The following is a 6,430-nucleotide window of genomic DNA, read 5'->3' on the forward strand; positions in this document are numbered from 1 at the left end:
ATTGTGGATGATGGGCAAAATTCCAAAAACAGTGCAGTTTTCCTTTAATATGTTCAACTACATACATTTAACATATTACATAGGCATTAAGCTAATTTTTCAGTTTCATGAAGGTGCTGTCCCTCTGCTATAATTAAATGTGGCCCTTGATCCCAATAGTTTGCTCACCTCTGCCTAGATGAAAGAAACCCCAGAAAGAAGTTCAACCTGAGCTTGCTAAAATCTATGGATTTCCAATGTAGTGAATTAATCATTAGCCAATACATCACAAAACGACTATAAAAATCTGAAAATCTAAATTGATTTGGAAGCACGCAGATGTAAAATATGCTGGTTAGATTCAATCAAGTATTGGTCTTTACTACAGAGGTCAAGTTCACTGTAGGTTTTAATATTAATCCGCTTCTCCCCACCCACCGGGCATGGCCTGAATCGAACAACCTGTAGTGGAGATGATTTCTGCAGCCTCCCGCCGAAGGTGCTCCTTGTATCCTTGGTAACTGTAATGAATTATGGACGCTCCCCATTAAAACGTGTGGTATTACCCCATTCCAGGGTGTGTCCTCCTGGCTGTCTTTGATTCACTGATCTCATCAGACTGGTTTTCTCTCCCTCTTTTTCTCTCTCCTTCCCTCCACCTCTCCCCCACTTTCCTGTCACACTTTAGTCCCCTGGGATGTTCGTCTGTGATCTGCCAAGCTCATCAGTGGAGAAGAGGAGAAGGCTAACTGGGAGCCTGTACTTGGCTGTAAATCTGTCCTGGTTGGTAGGCGTTCCTGGGGTGCCTTCACTTCTACTGCAGCCAAGTAAGTCCAGTGATAACACCCCCCACCACCACCACACACAAAACTAACTTACTGTGTGTACAATTACTCATTAGAACTGACACTACTCCTGTAATGAGCTTGAGAAACAAGATGGTCTACCATGATGTATCTACAATAGTGTACGGTGCATTAATCACACTTTTAGATATATAGTGTGCTTATACTGTTAATGGGCTCTGAAAAGAAAAAAAATCTTACAATATTATTGCATTTCACTAATTTGCTTCAAAGTTATAAAAAAAACATTCCACAAATTATTATGTGATATCCGGAATGGTTTGCAATATAGTAGAGGATGCTTAATGCTTTGCGATCCAGCGTGAGAGTTGATGATACTTTGGTGTTCCACTATCTAGGCAGTGTTATTGAATATATGGTGCTATGCAGACGTAATTTAGGCTTTCAAATAGCTATGAAGTCATAGAAAGCCTCTTCTTGGCTGCAATGCAGTGTAGGGGCACATCTCTCTCATCCACTCATTTTGCGGGGTATGATACCATTCCATACACATAGACGCGCACCCTCCCTCTCCTTATCCGAGAAATAAGCATTTTTACAGAGTTTCAGCTGTAAAAGGAGAGGAGCAGATAGCCCATAAATCTAACCATAAAATCGTTAAGTTGTCAGAGGTGCCATCAGCTATCAATCGTGTGCGGCAAGCTGATGAAGGGGAAATAGGTGATAAAAAACAGCATTTTAGGGAAATTATATCCAGTCTTCCATTTGCGAAGTGCTGCAGTCACATCACGGCAGAATCTTAATCACTTGCCAGAGTGGCCAGGGACTGTTCTTGGTGTCACAGTGGAGGAGCACACCCTGGTGGGAGGGTGCAATATGGAGGTGGAAAAGGAGAGCTATTGGGGAAGAGTAGGAGCAGGGTGTGCGGGGTGTTTTTTTTTTTTTTTTGGGGGGGGGGGGGGGGGTTCCAGTTTTGTAGAAAATTATACAACTAGCATAAATCACTTATACACAACCGGTTTCCTCTCCCTCCATTTCTTGCTGTCCCCCATCTCTGTTGCATGCTCCTCAGCTTCCTCCTTTTCACCTTTTCACTCCTTCATGGCCGTGCATCTTACATCTCCTCATTTGCATTCCTGCTGCTCCTCATTTCTGCCCCCCCCTTTCCCTTTCATTCCTGGCCATGTGCTTTATTTGAAGCACACTCACTCCTCCTCCTAGCCAGCTCAACTTCATTTCCACCATGGTTTGTTTACATGCTTTCTATATTGATCTGCTTTTTGTAGCCTATGTGGGATTTATCTCCTGTCATTGGGAGGAGCAAAGCTCAGGATTGACATGTCTCACTCTAATTGCAGAAAATGTTCTTGGGAAAAATATCAGAGCATGCATTATTTCTGACTTTTATCAGGTATCCTTGTGCCAATGTTATAATTTTGCTCCTCAAATGCCTATAATATCTATTTTTAGTATCATGTCTTTTTAAAATAACCTGTGCATTCCTTCATAAACACCAAAATACTTACTTGTTGCTTTATTGAGTACACCACCACAATGTAATGTGATCCAATGCAAAATATGTATGGAAACAGCTGCCTTTGCAAATACAATAATGGTCAGTTTTGATTGACACTGTCGTAGACATATTAATTTAACAGTATGTTCATTATTGTGTTATAGTTGCGTCATACTGACTCCCCTATTAAACTGAAAAATGCCTTCATTCTAATTGGTAGTTCCACCATTTAATCTAGTCCTTTTTAAATTAAATTTTAATCCTTTGTGTTGTTTCACCTCAGTGCCAAGGTTTAGTGGCATCATTTGGCAAATGAATGCACATCGTCCTACAGCAGGCCTGTAGAAATGTGTCTCTATGTCCACTTATCAGGTGTTAGTGAGCACAAAACTTTGTTTTGAGCTGTGAAAACAGCCACTGCTGTATTTCTCACTTCAAATGGAGAAGTCATTGATTGACTATTGAGTGTCAATGGTTCTAGTGAGTTTATAAAGCCATCAATAGCTTGGCACATGCGAGACTGGCCTCATTAACGAAGCTGCGGAGCACCTCTAGTAGGAATACTTGGTCTGGGGTGGTTTTTGAGTTGGTCTCTGGCATCCTGTACTTCACATAGTGAAGTCTTGTCAGGGGCTGTGCTGCCACCTTTAGTTTGATTGTGGTACTGTAATGCAGTATCCATTTCCACTGTGTCAATTTTAGAGCTACTCTGCAGTGAAGTCACATAGCATGTGCTTGTGACAGAGGGTAGTTTAATAGCACATCTAACCTTACCATGTTACAGCGAGTGGAGCTGTGAACATGCAAGCTTTATGTGAAATATCCTGACACACCGATATACTGCACAGCTGTGCTTAAAGTTTTTTACCTTTCAAGTTATGTAAAGCCTGCCATGATCTTCTTTGCGTTATTTGTTTTATTTTATTGGTGCCTCCCGTTACCCCAAAGTCTATACAAACTGTTTTAAATACTGTACTTCTTTTGCATACATTCTGGCCACATCATTACAGTATAACTGCTTGCACAATTTAATGAAATCCAACACATGAACCATAAAACTCTGCATTTACAAAAATAATCATTCTCAGTTGATGTTGTCAGAGGTATGCATGTACGTTTATTATTGCGGCTGTGATTTGCATTGGTGTACCGCATCATAAAGTAGTGTATGTGTAATATTTTTACCTTGTCTTGCAGCTTAATAAGGTAACAAGTGTCAGTCAGTAAGGAGTGCAGTTTGCAAACTACAATCACAACAATATAGGGAATACTTATCTGACTAACAGATTGGATACAGCGCTTACATTGGTTATCATAATGGGAAATAATAATGTTGTTCGGTGTGTGTGATATGTTTAAGTACAAGTTAACATAAAGTAAAAGACATTTTGTACAGCAACCTAGACGACTAGCTGATATGTGGGGATATTTCAAGGGATTCAAGAGCTTCAAATTCAAGAGATTAGAAGGCTTTGTCAATTCACCATGTATCTGAGACACACAGAGCACCGAAATTAAATTTTTCTTCTCGGTGCAATTATAATAAGCAGTATAAAGAGAGTCTGAAATGTAAAAAGGTATATATATATAGAAAATTTAAAAAAAATGTAAAAGAGGGCATATATAGTATAGATTGCCAGTTTCTGATCTCTATGACTTTTTTTTGTGTTTTTCAATGGTTGTTTTTTTAACCGAAAAATAGTGAAAAACCTATAGGGGCATTTACACAGCTTATTGTTGCAGATTCTAAACTGTGCAAATCTATAAACACTGGTATCTAAAGGTCATTTGTTTGTCCAAAACTTTATTTTCTTGCATTCCCATAGCTAGATTTGTACGATGTAATGACGAAAATGATGGGAATAATATGATAAATGTTTAAGGCCAACGGTGCCTTTTTTTGTATAGGCTAGTATTCGCTTGATAAGGGAGTGGTCATCTGTGTTGACATGTTGGTGCAATAATAGGTGCATATGCCAGGGGGCAGTCGAGCACACGCATGGAGGCAGCAACGCGTCATAGACCTCTGCAGATGTCACTTTTTTCCTCCTATTAGAAATTGTCAACGAATGCAGTACATTTCTATTATTTTAAATAATTCTGTTAAAATGCAAATAAAAAAAAAATATCTGAATAATTTTAAGTGTTGGGTAGTTCTGTAAGGCTCCTTTAATTATAATAATTTACTGGTTTCCCGACTGTATGTTCACCACACAAGCATTCAGTCATGTGTTATTTTCCATTTACAGGTCAGAGGAGGCAAAGTGAGGGATGGAGAGGAGATGGTCTTCTTTTGGCAAATAAGGGGTAAAAAGGCCATAAAACAATGTTCAGCATGCAAAAACACACTCCAAATTTACATCACCAGTTACAGTTCAATGAATTTTAAATGTAGAATTGTAATTTATTCCTGTGAAACTTAAAGCATGTTATGAATTTCTTACTAAGATATTTATGAGTAATAAGAAATAGATATTTCTTACAGCACATTTGACGGTGCAGCACGGTGCAACGTCTTACTGAATATTCATTTGATGCTTTAACATTTTTTAAATCAACAAAACTCTGACTTCTATAAGCTGAGTTATGGCTGTGGCTTCATTTTTTCAAAAATTATTTAGTATTTTACTTTAGTGCTAATTTATATATTTTCATATAGAAAATGAAATGTAATATTGTCTTTATGTTTTGATTCTTCAAGTATATTTGTTGATGGTGTAATTTAAAGTTTTGTATTTTTTTCTCTTCAATGTTCATTATACAAGTATGGTTGTAAAGCATGCCACTGTTTGTATTGTCTTATCACAAATTTCATTTAAATTGTGTTTTTCAAGCCAAGTTTCTGTTTCCTCAGCCCTCCATAGAAGATGTCATAAACTTTTTTTTTTTTTTTTTTGAGCGACTGCGTTAAAAAGAACACCTGTAACTCGACACACAAACCTCTCCACTCAAATGCCAGGGTCAACCTTATGACACACAGCTAAATAGTTTGTGCACAAGCCTATGGTCTACTCAAGCATTCTCTTGGGTTCAAACATTTGTGCCGCATTTGGACAACAACTGAAAGGAGGCCATTTTGGTTTGGCCTCGTGTGCACAGCCTTGGGATTGTGTAGGTGCTGGTGGGGGATGGGTGGACGGATGCCGCTACCCTGAAGACTCCTGTTAATGTTTTAGTCATTCTGGAGCCTCTTGGCTGGGAGACAGATTCAGTCAAAAAGCATTTGAGCGCCCTGAGGTCTTTGCGGTGATTTACTGTGTATTTGGACATCTGCAAAGAGCTTCTCCACCTTGAAATTCTCGCTCTGCCTAAGCTCTCAATCCCTTTCTGCAGTAGTAAACCCCTGGAAATGTTTATGTAATATTGAATCACCTTGAAGATATCCAAGGTAGAGCCGCTTTTGTCACCTTCTCTCGCAATCATCCACCCGTCCATCTTACCTCATCTCTTGATCGCCTTCAGGTCTTCAACTGGGGCCCAAACCCCTCTCGTCTTGTCCATCAGATTTAATATGCGCTGCCCCTGCTCCCATGTCTCTTAACCCACCTCTTGCTTACCAGCTGGACACATCAATCCTCCTGACAGGTGCTGGTCAGCCTGCTTCTTACTGGTCAGAGTCCCAAAAAGTCAACACAAAGTGTTGGATGACCCCACTCAACTGTAGGTAACGAGAAATCGAGGCAGCGGACGCACACACCTTTATGGAATATCTGTCTTGAGTAACAAGACAACTGACGGGAACTGCTGATGAGCAAGTTGCGTTACCTTGACAAGTTGTTTTTACTGCTTTGTTGCCCGTGGCGGCCACCCCAGCTCAAGCGAGGAGGAGAGCCGACAGTGGTCATCAATAACATGTCTGTGTGGTGTGGGTGGTGCAGGCTGTGTGGCATGTGTTTAGGAGTGATGGCCAGAGGCCCTGTGTATCTGCAGCTCTGAAAAGTGCCATTAGCATCTGTCTGTCCATAACTGTGACTGTCGCAGAAGAGGCCCAAACATATCTGGTATGTGGTGTTGTGGAGGCATGCAGACAGGATAATTGCTGGGCAGAATCCATCCACAGCTCCAGACTTTCAAGTGCTCATTGCCTTTGAGCATTTTACACCCCAAGTGGCTGAATAGCTCTGGGGAA

At 40.2% G+C, this 6,430-nt stretch overlaps 1 long non-coding RNA gene across 1 annotated transcript in view; it reads left to right on the forward strand.

The window, feature by feature from the left end:
* LOC129186769 (uncharacterized) overlaps window positions 1-5,011 on the forward strand; it is a 17,849-nt gene extending 12,838 nt beyond the window's left edge. The window contains exons 3-4 of the long non-coding RNA XR_008572293.1: window positions 668-806; window positions 4,551-5,011. This is a non-coding gene — a long non-coding RNA (uncharacterized LOC129186769). The remainder of the gene's footprint in view (window positions 1-667; window positions 807-4,550) is intronic.
* The last annotated feature ends 1,419 nt before the right edge of the window (window positions 5,012-6,430 follow it).

The sequence above is a fragment of the Dunckerocampus dactyliophorus genome, chromosome 1 (genome assembly GCF_027744805.1).
Source record: "Dunckerocampus dactyliophorus isolate RoL2022-P2 chromosome 1, RoL_Ddac_1.1, whole genome shotgun sequence".
Classification (NCBI taxonomy): Eukaryota; Metazoa; Chordata; class Actinopteri; order Syngnathiformes; family Syngnathidae; genus Dunckerocampus; species Dunckerocampus dactyliophorus.